Below are 14,350 nucleotides of genomic sequence, written 5' to 3' on the forward strand. Positions count from 1 at the left end.
TTAGAGTTATGTGACATAGATTTTTTCTTAAAAGTCACTATTCAGGAATGTCGACTTGACATAAAATATATATATATTTCCCAGCAATTGTGCAGCGAATGCTAGAACAAGCCTCAATGTTTCAAATTGAGCTGCTGAAGAAAATGTTTCTTCAAAACCAACACCATAATGTTGTGCAAAGCCTTTTGCTCCAAACAAGCTTTGTGATATTTTTGGTTACCATCTCCAACAAATTTTGTTTTAAACACCCTCTTCAGACGAACTGCGTTTTCCCCTTTTTGTAACTACATCATTTCTCATGTTTCTTCAATTCTTTTTTTTCCTGCATGTTCTTCATAATTTAATGGATCAGAAACATAAAAATCATTTTGAAAAGTCGCATAAAAGGTTTTAGTATACTTGATCTATCGTTCTAAGCCTTGTTATTCTTCTTAATGGAATTTTTAAAGACTTCTCATTAATAAATGAAATCGGGTGAGGTTGATAACTCCATGGAAGAACCTCAAAGTGAATTTGCAGAGGTTGAACCTTTTTCTTATTCTTCAGTGATTCCAAAAGGCATGGAAATCTATTGTCAAACAATCTTTTTACTACATTCCTAGCTTGTATTTTCATCAAATATTACATCTCTTCTAATTGATATCATTTGATTAAGAGGATTATACGATCTAGATGCTTTAGATTGCGTACAATATTCTGATTTCTCATAAATCTTTTGACGATCTTGTGAGTATAACAATTCATAAGCTACAAATCAAGAAACCCGTGAGTGACATACTTTTGGTTTCCTAAAATGCCAATTTTCATAAGGAGTTTTTTCATAAAAGCTTTTGGTAGTGAAAGATTCAGCATTTAAATAGATGCTTCGACAACTTCTGCCCCAAACTGATTTGCAAGTTCCTATGCTTGCAATATGCTCCTTGCACTCTCCACCACAGTAGGGTTCTTCCACTCAGAGACACATTTTTTCTCCGGGGTATAAGGAGTTGTTAACAAACCATGGATGCTATTTTTTTCACAAAACAAATTAAATTCGTTGACACAAACTCGCCTCTTCAATCTGTGCAAAGAATAGTGATTCTGCAGCTATTTTGTTTATCTACAAAAAGTTTAAACACCTAAAACTTTTTCAAAAGTTTCTGTCTTGTTTTCCAGAAAATACACCCAACTCATGCGACGATAAACGTCAGTAAACAATTAAAAAAACGATTATGGTGATGGTGATGTGAAACTTTTTGCCCTTGCAGAGCTTCTAAATGATTAGAATTAGACAATTCCATAGCTTCGAGTCGTGCTTTGCCCTTGCAGCGAGAGCAAAACTTTCCATGTTAGATACGTCCACTGGAAACGTATTATTCAGTGTCACGGTGATGTGAACCTTTTTGCGCCACTTTTTGTTTGTAATTGTCACATTCAGGAAAACTCCATAGAAATAACATGGCGTACTTGACCTGTCGTAAGTCTTATAAAATCCCATAGCTATCATTCATCGCATTGTCATATATAAATTTAGCATATAATTTAAAAATTTCTTAGCACATCATATTCTAGAACATTACTTCATATATATATATAATATATTATTAAATATATTTAAAGACTCTAACCCCTTTGACATCCTACACTCAACATCATAAGAATACTGTAAGGACACAACCCTTATAACATAATACATAAGTGTAATAATTTAAAACCTTGCAGTAATGACATGACATCACGAATCCTTATACTGAAGGATTCCTTTCCTTGAGAATGAGAATCATCTATCAAGATCTTCACCATTTAAGGCATCCTTTACGCATCCATAACCTATAGTTTGTGTAAAAAGTAGAGGATAATGTAGTTGGTTAAAGAATGCACTAATTATGGTAACCATGCAAAAATATGCATTTGAAAGGGACATTTTCTTTAAAATCATACTTCTTTCCTTTTCAAGTAAATATTCATAAAACCTTTATACAATAGCATTTAAATCATTTACATACTTCATATATACATATTCTAGGGCCAAATATCATATAAAATCACATATACAATTTAAGGCACATTTGAGGTCACTTTACAATGAGCTCTTTTCTTTTTACAGTAAGTATTTTTCTTTAACAGTGAACATCTTTCTTTTAACATCTTAATCTCCTAAGTAATCCTCTAGTGATACTTGGTGCAATAACCTTAAGGCCATAAGGAATCATTCATACAGTTTATATAGGCCAACACATACCATCATATAAGTATAACATATTAGAAGTCACATTGAAGTCAAGGTCATAAGTCATTACAGTAAGCTACATAAACTTGCATATATTTTTGTTTCACTTCACATAATTCATTATAAGATCTTCATCATATAGTTATTTAGACCAACATGGTGCATATAAGGACAAGACCATATCATATGGATCTACTACGACTCATACCATACACTCCATCAAAAAAAGAAGACAATTACTACAAACTCATGCATAAGGAACATATACATAGACACATGCATTAAAACACCTTCCTAGGACTTCCCTAAAGAGTCGCTTGTACGATGCATAGGTGAAATCCCATACCCCCACCTATACTAAGAAATGACTCTTAGGTCATCGTAGTTAAAGTCTTTACTTACTTCCATTGTCCATCTTACTTAGGTCATCGTATGATCATCATGACGACTCATTCACTTATTAATCCATTTCCCTTCAAGGAAACGGTAAACACATATATCATGTAAATAAAGTAGACACCACCAAAGTAAGTCAATCATACCACACAATGTCATACAAGGCTTAATCAATTATAATAATATAGAAAAATAGAGAGGAAGAATAGATTTACCAATTCATAAACCCTTTTTCATCAACATTGATCAATACACCCTTTCATCAATAATACATGTATAGGGAACTAGCTAAATGTACATTATGAATGAAATAAACCATGTGTAAGTATTCCAAAGATCATGATACAACTAGTGCAAAACATCATCATTGTTTTAGAGAATAGATAGGCATATATCATCAAGTAACTTCCCTAATTTTTCTCATCATGTCTTAATCATCCTTTATTCATCATAGGATATAGGTCACATCACCTACATAACATTTTCATTTCTTAGACTAGGAGAACCTAAATCAACTCATGCTAAGCCTTTTTTACTTTGATCATGCAACATTTATACTTACAGTTAAATCATGATATTAACATAAAATAGTAGCTACAAGAATCTCAATATAATCGAATTCCACTTCTATACAATTAAAGACCAATTTTACATTGATAACCAGATTAAGAATGCTGAAATCATCATATATTGATCGACATGTATCCTTTATCATCAGTTCATCATCAATACATGTAAATAAAATTGTATATAAATAATTCAACATAACAGAATCGCAATTCAACCATTAATATGCAACGAACGCAATACCTATGCAAGGGCTAAATTGATTTTTGAAAGGGTTATGGCGTCATAATTTATTTGGGTTAAATTGAACGTTAAAATCAATACATTAACATCAATTCATCAGTATTAGGCCATTAAACACGTTTTTAGAAAGAACCCCAGGCTAGATTGAAGAAGAAGAAGGTTGATCATGAAATCTCTTTTGAAAATTTGAGAATAACTCTCTAGATTGAAGGATAACTAGAGATTAAGGATAACCATAACATTATCTTATTTAAAACCTCTAAAAATTGATGAATAATTCATGATAATCCAAGCTTTAAGTTGTTCTTTATCTTCACGTTCAACGGAAGTTTCTAGGGAGAATTCGTTTTGGGAGGAAAGTTTATTTTGTTTTAATTGGATTGTAAATGGGTTGATTAATTTTTTGGTCACTTATATACTCCCAGAAATAGATAAATAAATAAAGTAGGGTAAGGTTATGACGTAGGGTGAATTTTCCATTCACCCTTTTAATGAGCATTCGTTAGGAAGTGATGTACAACCCTGCATCGACGGACCCAATGACGGGGTGTTGATCCATCGACGGGCCATTCAATGCCCTCCCTCGATTGGATCTGAGGCCTTCATGTAGTCAAGAGTTCTCAAGTATAGGTTCCCATCGACGCCTCCCCATGGACGGGGCATAAGTCCACCAACGGGGGCAGTGTCTCGACAACCCTAGGGTTCTTCTTGTGGGCCCTTTTGCAGGGCCCTTGAGATGTTGTACCCGTATGTTTATGACGTAAATATTCAGATTGACAATTAAAGGACCTTACATTCAAGTTTCAAAAAAATGAAAACATAAAACACTTCAAAACATTCTGGGCCCCATCAAGAAATACTTCACCGTCTCAAGGGCTAACTTTCTAACGTCTTAGACATTCTTGAATGTTTGACCTATTAACTTTATAAAAATTCATATACTTCATATAAACATCATTATAGATAACTTTAATACTTCACAAGCTCCTTACATACAAATCTAAGTACGTACAAATCTAAGCACGTATAGACCTAAAAGACACATAGGTGACTAGTCGTTGAACGTCTTGGTCGTCCCTTATGGTTGACTTCCAAATCACCTAAAACTTTACACTCTAACTCAAAACAAAATTATAAATAATTTTATGACCATAGACATTTAGGATGAACATGTAATTCTCTAGACACCCTAACTCAATTTGAATGTCTTACAGTAATGTCACAAGCATCAAATTAAAAAAAAGAGAATATTACTCAATCAATAGTTGTCCATCATTTAGTAGAGTGAATCCTAAATTTTGTAGGAATTGAACATCATCCAAAAAATTTACTTTGTCGTGGCTAGTGTCTATAACCACATGGCCTTTTGCTACTACTTGCGTCTATTTTGTGTTGCCAAGTTGCACCTTGTTCTTTTGTTTCTCATCAAGATCTCTGAACATAGATTAGGCCCCAATCATATAATTTGAACAAAAGCTGTCTATGAACCATCTATCAATTGCATTATTTTTTGTATCAATTCAAGCCATAAAATTATAATTTTCTTCCTCCTTTCCTTCTGCTGCAAAATTTATCTTTTTGTCTTTAAACAAACTATCAGCCTTTATATGCCCATATCCGTTTCAATGATGACATTGAACACCATTTTTTGTGTTTCCTTGATCATAAAATTTCCTATTCCCATTATTTATTCCTTTTCCTCTTCCATAACAATGCCCTGGACCACCTCAAAATCCTCTTATTCCTCAACCTCTACTTGTGGGACGATTCTTATCTACATATTTAGTGGTTGCATGTTTCACTTGAAATGACTTATTTTCATTCCTATATACTAAGCGATTGATTCTCGCCCCATGAAGCTTGGAGATATACCATCAGCTCAATAAAGGAAAAAATTGGTAGATACTTAGATTATTTTATTACCACAACAACGTAATCATATTTTCAATTTAAGATTCTCAATACCTTTTCCACAATAATCTGATCAGTAACCTTCTCTCCATATGAACGTATTTGACTGACAGTTGTAATTGCTCTTGACAAAATAACTAGCAAGAGATTATCCACTTCCCATGATCATGGTTTCAAAGTTACATAGAATGTTATTGCAGTCTCAGCAAAATGACCTTTGAATTTCCTTGAAACTCTTTTACCGGAATGGACCAGGATTGTTTAGATGGAGTTGCTATTGCGACACTTGAAAAAATGTTGTCATTGATAGCCTACTGGAAAAATACTAGCGCCTTAGCATTTTTCTTATTGTTGTCTCTCAAGCTATTTTCTTCATCAGGATCTTTATATCCACGTTTTGAATGTCCCAAAGATCTTAAGTCTTGAGTATATTTTCATACGTGTACTCTATAATATGTAGCTTTGTCCCTTGAAGACATGAGTAAGTTGTGGTGCGAAACTCAATGAACTACATTAATTTGCCATGAGTGGCTCTGAGGCCAAATTAATTGGAAAAGAAGTACAGAGAAATCTTTAAATACTTAAAAAGAGAAAGAAATTGTGACTGTGTGTTATTTTTTCATTAATTGGAAGTACTAAAATACTAAAATACTCGCACATGATATATAGGCTTAGACATAAACAACTAATCCTAAAATATAGGTCATACAAACAACTGCACACTTAATCAACAATACTAATTAAACTAGAGTAAGTATAGGAAACGACATAAAAAAACTCGAAGACCTTTTCTACTAATCTACCCATGACCAAATTAAGTAAATCATTTTGAATCACTTCTTAACATAATAGACAAACATTTTTATGCTACAACATTTATTTAGTTGATTTAGAACTGCAATATCTATTTCAATGTTTTATGCATTTCTTTTTTCAGTTATTTAGGAGTAGTTACCATGGTTAGCACCATGACATAAAAGTATGTTTTATGTCTTTCTGGTTCTTTTTCACCAAAATATAACTCTCTACATAAGTTTTTCTCTTAGTAATTTTTAAATTTCAATTCCTTGTATTCTCCTACATTCCTTTTTGTATCAATCTAGACATTGTCTTTATCATGTTATTTGTGATCAGCCTTATTGAAACTAGCAATTCGTATCCCAGCTCTCGTGATAAGAGATCTGTGACCATCTTGGAGAAGCGATGGATGTTGAAACAAGTTTCTTAGTAATTTCTCCGCTGGTTTTTGATGGAGATTATTTTGAAGATTTTTGTTGTACGAATGGAGACGTACTGTGATGCTTTATATATCTGGGTAGCTTTAGAATAGTTACGATATCCTGTCCATACCTAATAATTCTACCTTTGTTCATCTCAAAGAAAATAAGGAAAAGAAGACAAAGAAATCGAAGGCTAAGGCATGTTTATTGGTTCTTATATCTTAATAAATTTACATGCGAATAATGTCTCTAAAAACTGTTAAAGAAGTAAGAGAATATATCAAGGAATATTATTCTTGAGTTTAGCGAACAAAAGGTATGCATGTCTTAAACATAATTTGGAAATTTGAATTGAAAACATGAAGGAATCTAAAATAGTGAATGAATATTCAAATAGACTTCTAAATATTGAAAGTAAAGTGAGGCTACTAGACTTTGCATTTACAGACTCGAGAATTGTTTAGAAGATTCTTGGAACAATTCCTTATAGGTATGAAGCAACAATTACAGCCTTTAAAAGAATTGAAGTTATTCAAATTTTAGGTTGACAGAGTTTCTCAATTCCGTGAAAGCTCAATAGCAATGAAGACTCATGTGACAGGAGTTTACAACAGAAAGGGATCTTTTCAATTAGCATCAAGTTAATAAAATTCAGAAGAAGAAACGGAATCAAGTAATGTGTGAAGCAGAAACATCAGCCAACAAAAAAACTCAGGGAGGAAGCACGAAGAAAAGTTATCCCTCTTGACCTTTGTGGAAGAAAAGGCCATGCACCATTCACGTTCTGGAGGAAACCTGATACTAAATGCATCAAATGCAAGAAGATTTGACACGAAGCAGTGATTTGCAAGAATAAGACCCTACAGCAGGAAGGAAATGCTCAGGTTGCTTATCAAGAAGAAGAGGATCAGCTTTTTCCTGCAACATGATTTTCAAGTAAGATCTCAACATATGCTTAGTTATTTGATAGTTGTTTCATAAACCACATGAATCATGACGAGAGTTTATCCACGGAGTTGAAGCATATTTAAATTTCCAAGTTTCGGATAGAAAATGTTGATCATCTTCCTGTCAAAGCAATTGGAACCGTAGCTATCAAAACGAGTAGTGGCACAAATAATGTTTAGAGGTTCTTCATGTTCCTCAAATTTATCTGAATTTGCTAACCGTTTGACATCTAATGAAAAAATGATTCAAGATTTTCATCGAAGACCATCACTTACAAATCAAGGATACTACTGGAAATGAAATTTTAAGGGTGAGGATGAGAAGGAATGAGTTTATATTTTGATCCAACAGAGAAAGAGAAACTAGTTTATTCCATGAAGGCAACTTTAAAAGAAACCTGGCACAAGAGATGTCACATCCCAAAACAACACATTAGAAGTTAAGGCCAATCTTACACTGCCACCGGTGTACTTTACCTCTCGGAGGTCATGTACAAGCCCTTTTCGTATCGTTCATCGCATATACATAATGAAAGTAGTGCAAAATATTAATTTTTCAAAAAATATTATAATATCTTTAATAACATCATTCATTATAAAGCATAGGAAGTACTAAGTCTTAATGTCATAAAACTTTGACACAAGAATAATTTGGGACACGGACAATACTTCAAAATATAAAAAACTTAGTCTATTACAATACTTTGAAAAAAAAGCAATATATGTATGCCTCTAGTCAATTGAGGACATACTTCACTTCACTTGAACGAGGGTAGAATCAAAAGCTTTCCTTCACCGTACTTCTCACCTTCCACCGACTCCTTTAGAGATAAACAAATGTATGGAGTTAGTACAGACAATTGTACTAAGTATGCTTTTATTCATGAAAATAGACATTTTGTTAGCAAAGTGTATCTTTCATTTTAAAATCATATAATAATTATAACAACATTTACCAACTTAGAAACACATAAGTGAACCCTTCAACCACCTATTATATTTGTTTGGAAGAACTTTACAGTAACTTCACTTCATTGTACAGTGAAGTTCTTCACTGTTACAGTGAAGTTACATACCTTCACCTAAGACACCTTCTAGTATGTACTTACCTCACTACAAGCTATCCAAAGACTCACTTAAGTCATAAAAAGAGAGACCGCCCATAAACCCTCTCTAAGCATTCCTAAATGATCCTCAAGACTACTTATAATGAGACACGTGCACATTTACAAGCAAACATACACATGAATCATGAGATCCTTCTACCAAAGGTGATTTTAAGTGTCACTCTAGTGAATTGTAACGCGACCTCCCATACAATCACTTACACACACATCGACACTCATGTCATTCTCCTTACAAAGACTATGAAAAGACTTACTTAAGTATATACAGAAGATAACATCCATGATTGGCCTCTTCAAGATTACCTAAATAATACTTAAGACTACCTAAGTTTAGATCATGTCTACATATTCAACATCTTCCCTAACTATTAATCATTCTTGATTCTTATCTAGGTAAGATATAAAGTGATCATTCCTATGCCCCCTTCACACCTAGACAACCCTTAACTACTTTAGGTAAGTACTTATTTATTTAACATGCTTTCTTAACCTAAGTCATTATATTCATTAGTTCATTTAATACTCATTCGTCACATAAAGTTCATTTAAGTAATTGTATTGCACCAGACTTAGGGAATCCAACTAACACCTTCAAATCCTATTGTACAATGTCTAGATAGCGTCCCATACCATCACCTAAACCTCATAGAACTTATCTAATGTTAGTAGGTATCCCATGTGATGAGAATAGGCAATAACTGATAGAACCATGTAGAAAAGCATGGAATCCGGAGTTCTATCCTACTCTAATGAGGTGCTCTACTGGCCCATGGTAAAACTTGGACACATCCCATGAAGGCACATGGTTCAGGAATATGAAGGGTATGCTTTATACTCTAGTCTCATTCTTTCACGAGAACTACTTCACTTATCATACTCACTTGGTGCTAGACTGTGTTCTAATAGAATAATTTACATTAAAGGTTCATATAATGGGGTTCCATATCTAGTTTATAAACCAATCACATTTACCCTACCAAAGAGGTCCACTAGGGCTACCTTACAATGGCGACAAGAAGCCCATAATGACTTCTATAATGTTTGATATGATGTCGTTCCATCCAGTCAACCTTAAGTATATTATTCCTTTACTTGAAGGTACTATTAATGATTTCGACTTCAACATTCCTATCTTTACCACTAGGTTCTAGGTTTCACATAAAGGACTCTCTTAACATCTTTTAAGGTCTTATGTCATTCATACATACAAGACTAAGAGGATTTAGCATCCTAAGTCAAGGCATATCATATTCACATATCACTCATACATGTATCAAGTAAGGGACACGAGTTATGAAGACAAGACACGACATATTTAATTTTAACACATATTACATCTCATTATAGAAGCACATAGGAATAACCATTATCATCTTTGAATTATCCTATACACTACCATACCATCATCAGTATAACCATCATAGATTCATATAGTCAAGTAGGAATAACAATGCATTAAATCTAAGACTAAACACACAAAGACATAGTCATAGTATAACATGATCACCCAGATAGCATCAATAGAAGAACATATATATTTTCACATTACTTATCATAAAGATTGATATTATCCAACTTCACATTCTCATCATAATACTTCAAGTATTTGATGACAAGTCCATGATCATCATATTAGATTAAAATAACGTTTACAAGGATACATCAATTACAATTAAATAGATAAAACTGCCACCATTAGTGGACCATAACAATTAAACATAATTGAAGTCCAATAAACATAAAATAAAGGGAATTAGGTGTATTAAAACCACTCCATCCTCAAAACTCCAACCCAAAGCTAAATCATCAAATTCAATATCATAAGTCCCTTACCCATGACCATAACCATTCATTAAATACAATGATAGCAATGCTCAATGAAACTAGGTAAATTAACTACATAGTCAACAATCTAATACAACCAATATATTAATTCAATATAAGTATCACATCATTCAATAACCCATAGAAAACTACAATAGAATTCATGAACGTTACATTAATATTACATTATCGATAACTTAGTCAAAATCAAGGGTTCATCAATTTCATGATTTCATACGTTAATTGAGTTAAAATAATCTAATTAATAACAATTAAATCAGTATAAAATGCTTTAAAACCTTTAATGCAAGAACCCGTTGATAGATCTTTAAATTGGACAATTCATCTTTGAAAATTTTTAGAAGACATCTTCGAAAGTTGGGTTTGGTAATGAGTAGAGTTTCAAGTATCAAAAACATACCTCAATGAAGCTAATTATTAAATTTGATGAATAATATCCACTCAATTCCCCAATACAAGCCATTCTTGAGTTTTGGCTCCAATGGAGTTCTAGAGAAATTCTAAGGGAATTTAGGTTTTGATTTTGAAGAATGAAATCTTATAATTTTTTAAGGATTATAAACATATTTAAAATACCCAAAAGAACCTTTAGGTATATCCCTATATATTATTTTGAATGTGGGTGAATTTATAATTTCACCCCTAAAATTACAGTGAACCTAAGCATAAGAGAGTCCTCACAGGCAGAGGACCATCGACGGCCCGTCCCTTGACCAACAGACCAACCTGTTTGTCCATGGTCTGGGACTGAGGCTGGACTTTGTCCTCTCCTCTCCAATCATTAAATAACAATAGATGAGACCTCACCTACACAGCGTCGATTTCCTTCCGTAGTTAGGCTGTCTTAGCTAGAAATCATAGGTCCTTTCTTAAGTACCCTTCGATGGTACATGGGAATCTTTACCCGAGATTTTCAAAAGCAAAAATGAATTTACATGAGTTTAGGACGTCTAACATTAATTTCATACAAAATTAACACATAAAACTTGACAAAACTAGCAAAGACACACAAGGTCGTTTCATGTAAAACCTTTCGAATGTCATGCACGTTCTTGGTTGTTCGACCTCCAAACTTCACGAAACTAGACACACTGCCTATATACACCATAATAACTCATTTAAGGACCTTATAGCCTTATTAATAACACATAAATACATAAAACCACATATATTTCACATAGGTGACTTAGTCGTCAAATGTCTTAGTCATCCCTTGACATTGGACTTCCAGTGCACCTAAACCTTTAGGCACTGCCTCGAAATCAAATTTAGACGAAGTTAAGAAATTATAACATCATGTAAAATATGTTAGGATCTAGCTTCACCTAAGACATTTTTGGATCTTACAAGAGACTTGGCCATTATTATCTACAAGCACTATTGTTGCTGAAGAAGGAAGATATTACAAGAGGCTACCAACTCTAATTGATCACTTACCAAGTTTTCATAATTGTTTTTTGTAAGTAGAATAGGACGTCCATTCCTAAAACGACATGGCATACTTCTCAAAGGTTGCAACTAATTAACACATATGTTGTATGACCTCAAAGAACACTATCCCTTAATTGTTGTCTATAGTATGTTATACATATGTTTTATCGGATAAATCGACAAGTTTATTTTGTTTTAAGAGATTTCAAATTTTAGGGAGTCGCCACTTAATTTTTTTTAAAAAAATAAGAAAACATGTTTTCAAATAACTTAAACAGAAAATTGTTTGAAAACCTTAAAGGGGTTCGGGGATTCTTATTAATGTCTTAGGAAGGTTTTGAAGGCACCTAAGACATTCCGCTTAATGCAGATTTTCGACAACTAACCATTTGACTAATATGTTTTTAAGATTTCTGAATTTTATTTTGAAGTTAAACTTCCTAAAACATAAATTAGGCGAGACTTACGAGTTTGTAAAAATTATCGCTTTTACATTCAGTTTAATTTCAGGTTTGATAAAATAGTATGGCGTTCGATGGGGTTGGAGTTCTATTAACTCTAAACTAACGACAATTAAGAGAAAGCATATAAACAAGTAAAAGAGGGAGGGAGAGAGAGAGAGAGAAAGGTAGGGTCCAATTTCGGATTCTCTCCGCCTTGACTGAAATTTGAACCCACCTGCTTTTAGGGTTTTTTAACCCATTTCTTGTTTGGGTTTTCGACCCACTTCACCTGTCCTAATCTAAGCATACAAGAATAAATTAATGAAATCAAAACGACAAGGGCTTATGCCTAAAATAAATACATCATAATAAATATAGAAAAAAAATCTTCTAATCCGTATTCTTCAAGTTTCTTTAATCCTCATGGAATTTCGAATTTTGAATGTTTGTCTTGATTGTTTGACTCGCTAAAGTTTGAACCTTAATGGCTCTTCCAAGATGTGCGGAGTAAAAGGGAGTCCTAAAGAGGACTCGGGAGGAATTTCACATGCAATCAAACAGAATGGAGTAGCACACAAGAAAATATAACAACGGAACGAGTCATAAACAAAAGCAACCTTACAGATCGTTTAACAATAAGCAATTACCAAGGATATCTAATTTCGAAGGAAAACCAAGCGCCAAGGTGGCATCCTTTAGACCTCAAAACAAGAAAGATAACAAAAGAGAAACAATAATAATGCATATACTGTCAATGTATAAGGGTAACATAAACTAGAAAATGGCCAAACGTATATTTCGAATAAATACTAGGCATGGTCATGAAACATCAAACATGCTATGTATGTCTTGTTTTCACTATCTAAACAATGCAAAACAAACACAAATAGATAACCACTTTAAACCATACCAAGACTTAGACTATTCAAACAGAGGCTATGACTTCCTTTAAATGAAGACTCACAAATAAGTTATACCAACATTTACCAAACCAATTCTAGACAGAAGATCATGATACGAAACTATACCAGTAAGAAATAAGAATAGAACATCAAGAAATCACGAAAACACTGACTAACATGAAGCTTACTCGATTTTTTATTTATTTATTATTATTATTTTTTAAAAAAAACATAAAAACACAAGAACCGTTACATCAAAGAAATGAAATATGCACACCCTTAGTAGCTTAAAGAAACTTTAGCATCACTAATAATCCTAAGGGAAAGAGGCAACGCAACATTACATTATCGAACTATGGCTCTTCAGGAACAGAACGAACTACGATTAAAATGATAAGATCGATTGCAACTAACCATGAAAAACTCAAAACAGAGAGCAACACAAAACCAGCAAACATAACAAAAAAGTAGAACCATAACGCAGGACATATTTCGGATTCCAGCCAGCAAAAAAGGTGTAATGTCTCATATTCACAGCAACACACGGTTCGAACCCCATAAAGAAAATTGATAAAAATGAAAAATATACCTTCTTTGGAGCAGCGAAACAGGGCCAATCAAGCAGGGAGTACTTCTTTGTCACACCATTCGAGCTCGAACGATATTAAGAACTCAACAACAACTCGTACTCGAACGATATTCAAACTCAGTGGGATTTCTAGTTTGGACAAGAATCTGGTTGATATAGATGTGTATAGGTGCTGGAACGAATGTAAAATCTCCCTATGGAAAAATTTAATTCCAAAAACTTGTTCCTTCTCTGTAAAAGGAAACAAGAAGATTCTTCCTTTTTTTTGCTAAATATATCCCTATAACTACGTCTAGACGAATTTCTTCCAACCTAGATTTTTTACAACCCCTGACCTAAGGATGGTGGGAGGTTTATATAGAGAAATCGTCAGGGTTTCTTAAGGGAAAAGGCTTCAAGGCGCCCTTTCAAGCCCAAAACAAAATTTGCAATTTCAATAACCAAATCTTATCAAAAACTGAGGAATATACCAATTGGATGTAAAATTCCAACGGATTGGGAGGCGAGTTGGATAGGAGAG

The sequence above is a fragment of the Solanum lycopersicum genome, chromosome 7 (genome assembly GCF_036512215.1).
Source record: "Solanum lycopersicum chromosome 7, SLM_r2.1".
In the NCBI taxonomy this organism is placed as follows: domain Eukaryota; kingdom Viridiplantae; phylum Streptophyta; class Magnoliopsida; order Solanales; family Solanaceae; genus Solanum; species Solanum lycopersicum.